This window comes from Thalia democratica, chromosome 2, assembly GCF_965202585.1.
Source record: "Thalia democratica chromosome 2, ktThaDemo2.hap1.1, whole genome shotgun sequence".
NCBI lineage: Eukaryota > Metazoa > Chordata > Thaliacea > Salpida > Salpidae > Thalia > Thalia democratica.
This window is the reverse complement of record NC_139166.1, coordinates 18,490,243-18,505,214: the sequence shown is the minus strand read 5'-3', so window position 1 is coordinate 18,505,214 and position 14,972 is coordinate 18,490,243. Positions and strand designations below refer to the sequence as shown.

The 14,972-nt window shown below is 27.1% G+C and overlaps 4 non-coding genes across 4 annotated transcripts; 2 read left to right on the top strand and 2 right to left on the bottom strand.

The window, feature by feature from the left end:
* Positions 1-3,640: 3,640 nt before the first annotated feature.
* On the bottom strand, positions 3,641-3,713 carry Trnav-aac (transfer RNA valine (anticodon AAC)). The gene has a single exon. It is a non-coding gene; the product is annotated as a tRNA-Val (tRNA).
* Positions 3,714-5,300: 1,587 nt separating this feature from the next.
* On the top strand, positions 5,301-5,372 carry Trnap-agg (transfer RNA proline (anticodon AGG)). The gene has a single exon. It is a non-coding gene; the product is annotated as a tRNA-Pro (tRNA).
* Positions 5,373-9,086: 3,714 nt separating this feature from the next.
* Trnaa-agc (transfer RNA alanine (anticodon AGC)) lies at positions 9,087-9,159 on the bottom strand. The gene has a single exon. It is a non-coding gene; the product is annotated as a tRNA-Ala (tRNA).
* A 1,648-nt stretch (positions 9,160-10,807) lies between these two features.
* Trnaa-agc (transfer RNA alanine (anticodon AGC)) lies at positions 10,808-10,880 on the top strand. The gene has a single exon. It is a non-coding gene; the product is annotated as a tRNA-Ala (tRNA).
* Positions 10,881-14,972: the final 4,092 nt, after the last annotated feature.

The window sequence follows — 14,972 nt, the reverse complement described above, 5'->3', positions numbered from 1 at the left end:
ATAAATTCACCACTATATTTAGTTGTTAAGCTGCTAAACATATTGCTAGTCTAACTTAATATTTTTGCTTAATAAAACCAGTTAGTGAATTTAGTACAATTCCGTTAATAAGTTAAATATATTTCCTCTAATCTTTACAATTTATCCATTTTAGTTCAAAAATAATTATTACGTCATATAAAAGAGGTACTCGTAAAACTGAATGAAAAGTTTATTGTATTAAATTTTGGTTGTATATAAACTGTCTATAACTTTTTTGCTTAGTTGTACTTTTGTGAAGTAATGTATTTGTATTTGTTTGTATTAAATGATTGAGTTTAAGTGTTTACACGTAATAACAAATATCTGACTTTTTGTTAAAGTTAGAGGATAAATGATAAAGTTATTCAAAAATAAAAACTATCAGTATTGTAATAAAGCAGCTTATTTAGATTTAAACCAACGATTAAACAGTTTAAGCGACGAAAAAGGCAAATAATTTTATTGTATGATTTAGCTTAAAGTTTGAGTTGCTTGTATTTTTATCATAAAAACTTTCTGTCCTATGATATTTTCGTTAAATTAAGAAGTGCTTAAATTAGACAAGAATATTTAACCTATTGAAAATATTATTAGCTAAAATTGTAAATATTGTATAAAATAGATTTTATCTTTACATGTAAACAAAACTTGATTTGATTCGCTGAATAGTTTAAGTATACTTTAAGTTAATTTTTACAAGATGATAGTTTAACATTTTTAAGCTAATTAAGCTATTAGGTTTTATAAGTTATTCTTTAAACCGTTTAAGGTAAAACCACAAAAGCAGATCACTTTTAATTAGTGATGTACCGGACTCACTATCCGGGTCCGGGTCCGGCCGGATATTGCCATTTTTGTCTGATATCCGGATCCGGCCGGACTCTAATTTGAAAAAAAAGTCCGGATCCGGTTCCGGCCGGATTTTGATTTGAAAAAAAAGTCCGGATCCGGTTCCGGCCGGATTCTAATTTGAAAAAAAAGTCCGGGTCCGAATCCGGCCGGATCCTAACAGAGATCCGGCCGGACCCGGATCTAGTTAGTAAAAAAGAGCATACTGAAAAGTATTTTTTCAAAAACAAACCCTGTGTAAAATAATAAGAGTCATTTTCGTCAGTTAAAATTAAGCACCTACCGTGATTGGCTTATTTTGTACACGTGACTAGTTTACATTTGTTTACATTTAAACTATAAAATAAACATTTCAGAAATGCAACTCTTTACATATGTTGTAAAATTGAAAACTTTGGAATGAATACTTGCATTATTTATTGTTTTAAGTTGAGCTCAGAGAATTTTTAGAGTTAATACGGTTGAATGTACGAGCCAATGATAATAATATGACGAAATGTTTAAAACTAAATACTGATGCATCAAAACATCAGAACATGACAGGCAGTTTATATACAAGCAGTTAGTTAGTTTGGTGTGTAGCTTGAAGCAACAAAATATCTTGAACTTTTTGTGAATGCTTATTGTAAGTAGTGTTTTGTTTTAAAAGTGAATATTTCAACTGGTGTTAAATTGTTTAAATATTTAAGCCAGGTTACAGTTTAATAGTTTATTAAAATTTTACAGTTTCTTGTTTACTAAAAATTTTATTTAATTTTTAATTTATAGTTTTAAGTCTTTTGATATACATTTAAATAGCTTCCAGTTTTTAAAGTGTTACCAAAGTAATTAATAATTTTGTATATGCTTGTATTTCTTGTTGTGTTTTATATAAAAGATTCATCACTCAAAACTGTCGTGTCTGATTATAGAAAGTAGTCTCAGTTAGAATTTAGTATTTGTTAGATATTAATTAAATAAGGTAGGATTTAATTATGATGGGTAGTACTAATAAGTTAAGTGTACCACAACCAGTCTACAACTTTACTACCAAATTGTCAACCTTTGCAAGCTGTTTAGTAATTTTTTCAGTTTATAAAAACCTCATTCTGACTCAGGCTTGTTTATACTCACTCTAGCTAGTTTTATTGACTTAAACAGTGTCAACCCTGCTAGTTTGAAAATTTTTGGGAATTTTAGAAAATCTTGGACTGCCTCAGGCTAGTTAAGTTTTTTATAAAAACTCAGGCTAGTTTTCTTTTAAATTTTGAATGAGTTTGAGCTGATCCAGTTTTAAAAATTTGGTAATTTTCTAGTGTATTTTGTTCAAGAACTTGATTTCAGATTTTTAATTGTAAATAACACCTAAATTTGTAAACCTTGTGGCTAGCTGTTCTACTTATTATTAGATTAAAGTTCTTTTTTTTCAGTTTTTTAAAACCTCATTCTGACTCAGGCTAGTTTATACTAGTGATGTACCAAACTCACTATCCGGGTCCGGGTCCGGCCGGATATTGCCATTTTTGTCTGATATCCGGATCCGGCCGGACTCTAATTTGAAAAAAAAGTCCGGATCCGGTTCCGGCCGGATTTTAATTTGAAAAAAAAGTCCGGGTCCGGTTCCGGTCGGATTCTAATTTGAAAAAAAAGTCCGGGTCCGGTTCCGGCCGGATTCTAACTTAAAAAAAAAGTCCGGATCCGGGTCCGGCCGGACCCAAAATTGTGGGTCCGGTACATCACTACTTTTAATCAAACAAGTAATTTTTAGTTAACAAAATATACAAATATGCTTTAAGCAGTTTTCAAATTTTTCTTATTAATACTTTTTATTATACACAACAACAAAAATGTAAATGCATAGTTTTAAATAATTTATTGTTTGTATCTTATTTTGGTCAAAACTACTTTCACCCTTTATAAACTTGTTCATATTTAAAATGTTTAGATTTTGTAATTTTACTAAAAAACAATATATGATATAGACTATAAAACTCAACTTGAACGAAACATGTAACAAAACAGATTAAAAATTAATAATTTAAAAGAAGCCTGACAGTGGACTTGAACCCCTGACCGTTGTATTAACAGTGCAACCCTCTACCTACTGAGCTAGCCAGGCTCACGTCGTCAAACCAAAACTTAGGCTTTATAAAGTACATTTGTTACAACTGCATTTACTTACCAAAATTTTGATTGATGAAATTAAATGAAAACTTTATTAAACTTTTCTGGTTACATGTGCGTATAATTAAATGTATTAAAATTTATAAGATTTATGTTTTAAACTTAATAATTACAACTTTCATAATATTTATTTTAGCTTTATCTAATTTAATGTAACATTAAGTAATGTAACATCAAAAAGTTATGTTATAACAACTTTATTTACTAAATAATAGTCTATGTTTATTAAAATTTTAACATGCTTGAGGTGGTATTTAAAAAAAAAATTGTCCCTATAACAACAAAAGTATTTAAGATATTGTTTTTAAAAAAAAATATTAAGAAATTGGTTCATTAAGTCCATATAAACGTATGGATTTACTTTTTTAAAATCAAATAAGTTTTACAGCTGTTTCACTGTCCTCAATATTATTATATATCTAGAACATTATAGTCCTTCAACATTTTTTTAAAATTTTACACAACATACCAAGTTATAATTCACTTAAAAAATTTAATACAATTTTGTCAAAGCTGCAATAAACACCTTGTTTCAGCACACCAGTAAATTATGAAAAATGTTACATTAATCAAAATGTCTATTCTAACAAAACTCAAAAACAAAATATGTTTCCGCCCGGGCTCGAACCGGGGACCTTTCGCGTGTTAGGCGAACGTGATAACCGCTACACTACGGAAACACTTGTTGGTAACCTATACCGCGCGTATATAAACCTTTTAAGTTACTCGGTTTCAATTGGCTGAATTTGAATTGCTATCACACATGTGAAGTGATGTAATGGTATGTATAAAAAAGATAATATTAAACCTATAAACTTCTAAAAAATAAAATCTATAAGTAATATACAAAACTAATTATATAATGCGCTCAAAATTAAACAGTATCCTTCTTTGAGATTGTTTAACTAGTTTTCTAAGCAATATGATTTGATTACTTATATTATACTATTTTGTGCACAATGAGCACAATTTTTAAAATATCGTTTAAACTTTATACTTATTTTAAAAACTGTAGTTATAGAAGCTTAATGTTTTTTTCTGGATAAAGACGAGTATTATATTTAATTTTTAAAATAGATATGCATATAAAGTTGTCAAATAAATTGTCTTTCCTTAAAATATAATTAACATTTACTAATTTATTTTCGATGCATACAAGTAAAAGCAAAACAAACTTTAAAAATAGTACATTCAAATAAATGTTTGACGGATTATTTAAATTTATAACATTAATATGTTTAAAAAATATATGTTGGTCTTAATAACATATATCAATATATTTTGGGATATTTTCGATTTTAAATTTTTTTGACTACTTTTAAGTATTAAAAAACTTGAATAATTATTAAATAGCATTCAGACAAAAATAAATTGTATAATTGAACTAACCGTTTGTTACACCCATTCAATTCAGTTTAAATACAAATTGAATATATTTTTTAGTATTCACTAAATATTTTGATTCAATTTTGAGAATAATTTCCAAACTAAAACTTGTAAAAGAGTGTATATGATTAGTAAATCAAAATAAAAAGTATAAAAATATAATCAAATTGAACAAAAGAAAGCTAAAAAAAATTGTTAGTTTTTTAAACTGAAAACACATAGATAATATTAGTAAATATTAAAAGCGTAATTTTAAACTTATTTACATACTATTTTTCATATTTACAAAAACTTTTTACTTAAATTAGTCATTAACTCTTTTACTAGCTCTAAGCTCTAAATGCTATCAAGTTAGAAACATATATACTTAAATAGAATTAGTTTTTAATTTGTAAAAAGGGTTAAAAACCAATTAGTGTTTAATAAACAAGTTTCAGTGTTTGTCTAATTTAGACTAAAATTATCATCTAAAACTTCAATTAGTTCTTTATAATCATGAAAAATCTTGTACCATACATAGCTACAAAGTTTTATTTTAATTAATGAAAAAGAATCATCAAAAGTAAAACAATTTTCTATGATAAGAGTTTTATAAAAATCTAAATTTATTTGACTGTAATTAATAAATACTTAACAAAAAACTACATATTATCAAACATACTTAAACATAATACTACTACTCTAGCTAGTTTAGTCTACAAAAGAGTATGCAATATTCCATAATAAATTCGTAAAGCTTATAAAACTTTTAAGCTTGTATTATCATTTGTTATAACGCTATTTATAAGCTAAGGCTTTGCTACTAAGAAATAAGAACAACGTATGCATCAGATACAATGTTGTTAAAATATATAATCAGCATTTGTTGTAGATCAGCACGTGGCCCGTTGGTCTAGGGGTATGATTTCCGCTTAGGGTGCGGGAGGTCCCGGGTTCAAATCCCGGACGGGCCCTTGTTTTTATTTGTTTAATTATTTTCTGATATTTTATTATGCAACATTAATCATTCTTAAAAACTATTACACAAAATTAGAATTGGAAATACAAAACTATACAACAATTTTATTGATTTAACATTATCTATTAAAACTAAAACTCAAAGTTTTTGTAAAGGTTAAAATTGCTGGGCTATTAATAATAGTTTAAAAATGATTAATATTCTTTAATTAATGGTAAGCTTACTTTACTATAACCTAGTTTTTAAACAACTATAAAGTAGTGCTGTTACTAACTTCTAAAATAAAACTATAAACTAACATAGAAACTTTATTTAACCTTTGTTTTAATTGCTTCTCTATTTATCATTATTTTAGAGATAAATTATAGCATTTTACATGGCATTTAGCTGTTATAATCACCTAAATTAAGAAAATAAATAGTATTACATTTTTTACAAAAAAACACCAAGTCATAACACTATTTTTGGAATTGTCTTATTATAACTTTTACCAAATTTAATATATCAAATTAGTACTACACTGTCACCTTACACTAGTTTGTTTTTAAATTAATACAAATGACTTTAGTTTTTTAATTGCATTGTTATACAAAAACCTTATTTCGCTTGCTTAAACCATAAATCATTGTCTTTTGTTTACTTTTAGTTTAAAGTGTTAATTTAGTAGCGTATTTAAGTTACCTGTTATGCGCTCTTGAAAACAAAATTAAAATATTACTAAAATAAAAATCTTTTATTGCATAACTTTCAAAGCAACTACAAGTTTTAGTTTTAAATACTACTACATGAGCTTGTTATATGATTATAACTATTGCTAAATATATAAAACATAAACTTAACTAATCAAAACGTTCATGTTTTTTGCTTAACAACTTTTATTTTTGTATGTTATTAAACGTAGTAATCACTTCCAAATTTCAAATTTCTTAATAACTTTTACTTTATTTTTACTAACGTATAGGTGTAATGAAGTTTAAATTTAACATGATATTAGATTTGTTTATATGTATAAAACGGGTAGCTGTCTAAATTTCACGAGCGTACAAAATTGCACGAGGGGACAAAATTGCACGAGTGCACACAATTGCACGAAGATACTTTTGCATGAAGATACTTTTGCACGAGGGGATAAAATTCCACGAAGATAAAATTGCACGAAGATACTTTTGCACGAAGACACTTTAGCACGAGCAGACAATTTTGCACGGGTTAATCTTTTTTTTTTGTAATTTATTTATTAATTTTATTTTTCTTATTTATTAACATTTTACTATTACTGTTACCCCTAACCCTTACCCTCGGTCGGTAAGTTATTATTATTATTTTAAACTTTTTTTTTTATTTCTTTTTTTTTTTTTTACTATAACTGTTACCCCTAACCCTTACCCTTACCCTTGGTCGATAGCTTTCATTTTTATTTTTTCTGTATTTTTTTATCTTTCGTGCAAAAATTTAACTCATGAAAAATTAACCCTTTGTGCAAAATCGTCTTCGTGCAATTTTGTTCTCTCGTGCAATTTTTCCCCTCGTGCAAATTTGTCTTCGTGCAGTTTAGTAATCTCGTGCAATTTTATCTTTGTGCAATTTAGATCCGTTCCCGTATAGAACAGTATACAATCAACTTCAAATTCCCAATTTCTTTACTTTTAGCTACTAGTTGTGTAAGTTTTTAATTAAACTTAAAAATCTATTGTTTTTTTTGTTTCTACATTCATAAATTTCGTAATTTGTTTAAATCTTAAAAATAAATTAGTTCAAGTTGTTATGTTTTTACAATAGTGTTTTACTCTATCCAAGTCATGCTGTAAACATATATTGCTAAAAGCTTATCGAAAGTGTTTAAATTTTATTAAAACTTGTAACCTCCAGATGTAGGTACCTTTAATATTAAACTTAACTTATACTAAATAATGATACCAATAATACTTAGGCTACTCTATACAAAACTAGGCATGACATGAGTTAACATATTTTATATAAAGAACAATTGCAAACACAAACAAATATATAAAGAACATCAAATTTAGAAAACACTTTAAATGTGGTCAAAACCTTTACACAAGATTTAATCTAGCAAGAATATACTTTAAGAATGTATGAAACAAAATACGATTTAACTACTTAGAATGTAAATAAGAAATACTTATAAAAATAATACTAATCAAAAAACACTTTATATAAGACAAGAAAACAATATAAATGTCTATTCTTCATTATCACGTTTACTGCAGCAGGCTGTGGCTAGAATCTCCCCGTCTATCTGTTGTATCAGCTTATATAAAACATTCCATAACTCAATGTTGCTTTAGGGTTTCTGTTATGCACTTTATTTTCTCCCTTTGTCAAGTGTATTAAACTTGCATCAGTATAAAACTTGACCTTGCGAGCTTTCTCTTAACGCTTGAATGATTTTTTAGCTCAAAACTTCCAACCAAATCTAAACAGTAATCAAGTGCAACTTAATATCCTGCTACTAACTTCGAAAACTATTTTAAGAAATAATATTAGAAAATTAAACCGATTCATAATATTTACAGAAAATAATAGAATTTAGGTGCACTGTTGTTTAGAATTATTTGAAAACCATGTCATTTAAAAAGTATATTGTTATATGTTTTTAGTTATAAAAATTTATTAAAGATAGTTCTTAAAAGTATGATAAGTAAAAAAAAGAAAGACTTAAGTTTAAAAATACAAATCGTTGTCTCTAAAGTAAGTAGATAATATTCAGTAGTAAAAATATGTAGTAGATTGGCTTACTAACCAATATAACTAGCATTAACAAAATTGTGTTTCTGTCCGGGATTTGAAATCGGGACCTCACCCAGCCTAAACGGAAACCATACCTCTAGACCACTTGATCCTCCGACTGTATTGCATAATAAACTTACCACCTACAAGTCAGAACACTTTAAGAAAGCTTGCTTTATTCTACTTTAATTTATATGAAGTAAAAGTATCGCTTCACAGCGTTACAAACACTTAAGATATGTGAAAACTAAATTTTTGAGTTTGTTTGTGAAATCTTTATTTAATGATAGTTTAAAAACTTGCTACAAAAATCTTAAAAAACAAAGTCAATAACTGTAAAAACTGTGTTGTTATACATCACCTTAGATAAAACTAGTTTTTATAACTAAAGTAATACATAACAACATTACAGTCTTCAAATTTGAGCAAAATCTAAAGAAAATTTTTCTATATGTATTAACATTTAAATAATTTAAATTAATAAAAACAAAACTTTAAAAAATACTCCGTTAACTTCTTTTAGCTACAGGTGATTTTAGCAAACAAGCTTAAATATTTGTGTTATAACTTTAACTATTAGTTTTAGCAACATACATAATTAAATATAATTTCACGTGTTTAAAGTATTTCACTTCTTGAAAGCTTTACTTGAAGTCTGAAAAAAAATATTTTGCTTTTAAAGAACTTGCTTTATTGTTATGTATATAATATTAAATTCTATGTATTATTATATTTTATATAGAAATTGTTATACAGTTGAAATAAAATTTATTTATCTGTTTAGAGCATGCATTTAAAATATATACCACTTTCTGAAATACAGATTGTTTTAGTACTAGTTACTCTTATATATTAGTAGGAAATCATTAAACGTTTGTGCTAATAATTATTTAAAACTAGTTTGTAAACGTAAATAAATTTTTCATTGAATATTCTGTAACAGAACAGCAAAGATATGTGGAGGTGCCGGGCATCGATCCCGGTACCTCTCGCATGCTAAGCGAGCGCTCTACCATCTGAGCTACACCCCCACCTGGAAGTGATCATCCCGTGGCGTTTTTAAATAATCATATTTTTCGTCAAGTTCTTTTATCTTATCTGCTCGTTGCCTGGTAAGTGCGTTTATTTTGCACTAAGCTATCAATGATAATTAACTTCATCGATTTGACACTTGCTTATCATAGTAATGTGTATGTAGCAGGGGCGTAGCGTGGGGAGGGACACTGGCGCATGCGTGCCACCCAAAAAAAGGAAAATGTAAAAAAAAGAATGTAATATCTTTATCCTTTATAGTTTATTTTTTCTGCTTAGTTTGCCTTTTTTCAACTATGTTTATCTAGTATTCAAAAAGTTAAACGAAATTTTGAATACCAATTAGTGACAAGTTAGAAAAGTACATGTTATTACTCAATATACTGATTCGGTGCGTAATTGCAAATGCGCACCGATGTTGATGAAAAACTCCATAAGGAAAAATTTTATAAGTTCATTAACTTCATAAGAATTTAGACTCAAACAGTACGCAATTAATATAGCGCACCGCTGAAGTATAAGCTTATGGCAGATTATTTTTCTACAAAAAGTTTACAAAAATACGTCACGCTTAAAGAAAAATTAAACAATTTTACAAATATTTTTTATGCTACATTGTTAAGACTACTGCTAGTTTTCTGAACTTTATTTTTGTAAACATACAAGATAAGCGTGTCGGCCTATGAGAAATAAACTTTGTTTGTGATTTTTATTTAAAACAAATACAATCAAATGAATTAAATTTAAAAAGTATACTTTTAACTATTTTACAAAGTTGTAATAAACTGTAATACCAGTTATGAATTAAATTTAAAAAGTATACTTTTAACTATTTTACAAAGTTGTAATAAACTGTAATACCAGTTATAAACTTTATAAAATAGTTAAAAGTATACTTTTTAAATTTAATTCATTTGATTGTATTTGTTTTAAATAAAAATCACAAACAAAGTTTATTTCTCATAGGCCGACACGCTTATCTTGTATGTTTACAAAAATAAAGTTCAGAAAACTAGCAGTAGTCTTAACAATGTAGCATAAAAAATATTTGTAAAATTGTTTAATTTTTCTTTAAGCGTGACGTATTTTTGTAAACTTTTTGTAGAAAAATAATCTGCCATAAGCTTATACTTCAGCGGTGCGCTATATTAATTGCGTACTGTTTGAGTCTAAATTCTTATGAAGTTAATGAACTTATAAAATTTTTCCTTATGGAGTTTTTCATCAACATCGGTGCGCATTTGCAATTACGCACCGAATCAGTATATTGAGTAATAACATGTACTTTTCTAACTTGTCACTAATTGGTATTCAAAATTTCGTTTAACTTTTTGAATACTAGATAAACATAGTTGAAAAAAGGCAAACTAAGCAGAAAAAATAAACTATAAAGGATAAAGATATTACATTCTTTTTTTTACATTTTCCTTTTTTTGGGTGGCACGCATGCGCCAGTGTCCCTCCCCACGCTACGCCCCTGCTACATACACATTACTATGATAAGCAAGTGTCAAATCGATGAAGTTAATTATCATTGATAGCTTAGTGCAAAATAAACGCACTTACCAGGCAACGAGCAGATAAGATAAAAGAACTTGACGAAAAATATGATTATTTAAAAACGCCACGGGATGATCACTTCCAGGTGGGGGTGTAGCTCAGATGGTAGAGCGCTCGCTTAGCATGCGAGAGGTACCGGGATCGATGCCCGGCACCTCCACATATTTTTGCTGTTCTGTTACAGAATATTCAATGAAAAATTTATTTACGTTTACAAACTAGTTTTAAATAATTATTAGCACAAACGTTTAATGATTTCCTACTAATATATAAGAGTAACTAGTACTAAAACAATCTGTATTTCAGAAAGTGGTATATATTTTAAATGCATGCTCTAAACAGATAAATAAATTTTATTTCAACTGTATAACAATTTCTATATAAAATATAATAATACATAGAATTTAATATTATATACATAACAATAAAGCAAGTTCTTTAAAAGCAAAATATTTTTTTTCAGACTTCAAGTAAAGCTTTCAAGAAGTGAAATACTTTAAACACGTGAAATTATATTTAATTATGTATGTTGCTAAAACTAATAGTTAAAGTTATAACACAAATATTTAAGCTTGTTTGCTAAAATCACCTGTAGCTAAAAGAAGTTAACGGAGTATTTTTTAAAGTTTTGTTTTTATTAATTTAAATTATTTAAATGTTAATACATATAGAAAAATTTTCTTTAGATTTTGCTCAAATTTGAAGACTGTAATGTTGTTATGTATTACTTTAGTTATAAAAACTAGTTTTATCTAAGGTGATGTATAACAACACAGTTTTTACAGTTATTGACTTTGTTTTTTAAGATTTTTGTAGCAAGTTTTTAAACTATCATTAAATAAAGATTTCACAAACAAACTCAAAAATTTAGTTTTCACATATCTTAAGTGTTTGTAACGCTGTGAAGCGATACTTTTACTTCATATAAATTAAAGTAGAATAAAGCAAGCTTTCTTAAAGTGTTCTGACTTGTAGGTGGTAAGTTTATTATGCAATACAGTCGGAGGATCAAGTGGTCTAGAGGTATGGTTTCCGTTTAGGCTGGGTGAGGTCCCGATTTCAAATCCCGGACAGAAACACAATTTTGTTAATGCTAGTTATATTGGTTAGTAAGCCAATCTACTACATATTTTTACTACTGAATATTATCTACTTACTTTAGAGACAACGATTTGTATTTTTAAACTTAAGTCTTTCTTTTTTTTACTTATCATACTTTTAAGAACTATCTTTAATAAATTTTTATAACTAAAAACATATAACAATATACTTTTTAAATGACATGGTTTTCAAATAATTCTAAACAACAGTGCACCTAAATTCTATTATTTTCTGTAAATATTATGAATCGGTTTAATTTTCTAATATTATTTCTTAAAATAGTTTTCGAAGTTAGTAGCAGGATATTAAGTTGCACTTGATTACTGTTTAGATTTGGTTGGAAGTTTTGAGCTAAAAAATCATTCAAGCGTTAAGAGAAAGCTCGCAAGGTCAAGTTTTATACTGATGCAAGTTTAATACACTTGACAAAGGGAGAAAATAAAGTGCATAACAGAAACCCTGAAGCAACATTGAGTTATGGAATGTTTTATATAAGCTGATACAACAGATAGACGGGGAGATTCTAGCCACAGCCTGCTGCAGTAAACGTGATAATGAAGAATAGACATTTATATTGTTTTCTTGTCTTATATAAAGTGTTTTTTGATTAGTATTATTTTTATAAGTATTTCTTATTTACATTCTAAGTAGTTAAATCGTATTTTGTTTCATACATTCTTAAAGTATATTCTTGCTAGATTAAATCTTGTGTAAAGGTTTTGACCACATTTAAAGTGTTTTCTAAATTTGATGTTCTTTATATATTTGTTTGTGTTTGCAATTGTTCTTTATATAAAATATGTTAACTCATGTCATGCCTAGTTTTGTATAGAGTAGCCTAAGTATTATTGGTATCATTATTTAGTATAAGTTAAGTTTAATATTAAAGGTACCTACATCTGGAGGTTACAAGTTTTAATAAAATTTAAACACTTTCGATAAGCTTTTAGCAATATATGTTTACAGCATGACTTGGATAGAGTAAAACACTATTGTAAAAACATAACAACTTGAACTAATTTATTTTTAAGATTTAAACAAATTACGAAATTTATGAATGTAGAAACAAAAAAAACAATAGATTTTTAAGTTTAATTAAAAACTTACACAACTAGTAGCTAAAAGTAAAGAAATTGGGAATTTGAAGTTGATTGTATACTGTTCTATACGGGAACGGATCTAAATTGCACAAAGATAAAATTGCACGAGATTACTAAACTGCACGAAGACAAATTTGCACGAGGGGAAAAATTGCACGAGAGAACAAAATTGCACGAAGACGATTTTGCACAAAGGGTTAATTTTTCATGAGTTAAATTTTTGCACGAAAGATAAAAAAATACAGAAAAAATAAAAATGAAAGCTATCGACCAAGGGTAAGGGTAAGGGTTAGGGGTAACAGTTATAGTAAAAAAAAAAAAAAGAAATAAAAAAAAAAGTTTAAAATAATAATAATAACTTACCGACCGAGGGTAAGGGTTAGGGGTAACAGTAATAGTAAAATGTTAATAAATAAGAAAAATAAAATTAATAAATAAATTACAAAAAAAAAAGATTAACCCGTGCAAAATTGTCTGCTCGTGCTAAAGTGTCTTCGTGCAAAAGTATCTTCGTGCAATTTTATCTTCGTGGAATTTTATCCCCTCGTGCAAAAGTATCTTCATGCAAAAGTATCTTCGTGCAATTGTGTGCACTCGTGCAATTTTGTCCCCTCGTGCAATTTTGTACGCTCGTGAAATTTAGACAGCTACCCGTTTTATACATATAAACAAATCTAATATCATGTTAAATTTAAACTTCATTACACCTATACGTTAGTAAAAATAAAGTAAAAGTTATTAAGAAATTTGAAATTTGGAAGTGATTACTACGTTTAATAACATACAAAAATAAAAGTTGTTAAGCAAAAAACATGAACGTTTTGATTAGTTAAGTTTATGTTTTATATATTTAGCAATAGTTATAATCATATAACAAGCTCATGTAGTAGTATTTAAAACTAAAACTTGTAGTTGCTTTGAAAGTTATGCAATAAAAGATTTTTATTTTAGTAATATTTTAATTTTGTTTTCAAGAGCGCATAACAGGTAACTTAAATACGCTACTAAATTAACACTTTAAACTAAAAGTAAACAAAAGACAATGATTTATGGTTTAAGCAAGCGAAATAAGGTTTTTGTATAACAATGCAATTAAAAAACTAAAGTCATTTGTATTAATTTAAAAACAAACTAGTGTAAGGTGACAGTGTAGTACTAATTTGATATATTAAATTTGGTAAAAGTTATAATAAGACAATTCCAAAAATAGTGTTATGACTTGGTGTTTTTTTGTAAAAAATGTAATACTATTTATTTTCTTAATTTAGGTGATTATAACAGCTAAATGCCATGTAAAATGCTATAATTTATCTCTAAAATAATGATAAATAGAGAAGCAATTAAAACAAAGGTTAAATAAAGTTTCTATGTTAGTTTATAGTTTTATTTTAGAAGTTAGTAACAGCACTACTTTATAGTTGTTTAAAACTAGGTTATAGTAAAGTAAGCTTACCATTAATTAAAGAATATTAATCATTTTTAAACTATTATTAATAGCCCAGCAATTTTAACCTTTACAAAAACTTTGAGTTTTAGTTTTAATAGATAATGTTAAATCAATAAAATTGTTGTATAGTTTTGTATTTCCAATTCTAATTTTGTGTAATAGTTTTTAAGAATGATTAATGTTGCATAATAAAATATCAGAAAATAATTAAACAAATAAAAACAAGGGCCCGTCAGGGATTTGAACCCGGGACCTCCCGCACCCTAAGCGGAAATCATACCCTAGACCAACGGGCCACGTGCTGATCTACAACAAATGCTGATTATATATTTAACAACATTGTATCTGATGCATACGTTGTTCTTATTTCTTAGTAGCAAAGCCTTAGCTTATAAATAGCGTTATAACAAATGATAATACAGCTTAAAAGTTTTATAAGCTTTACGAATTTATTATGGAATATTGCATACTCTTTTGTAGACTAAACTAGCTAGAGTAGTAGTATTATGTTTAAGTATGTTTGATAATATGTAGTTTTTTGTTAAGTATTTATTAATTACAGTCAAATAAATTTAGATTTTTATAAAACTCTTATCATAGAAAA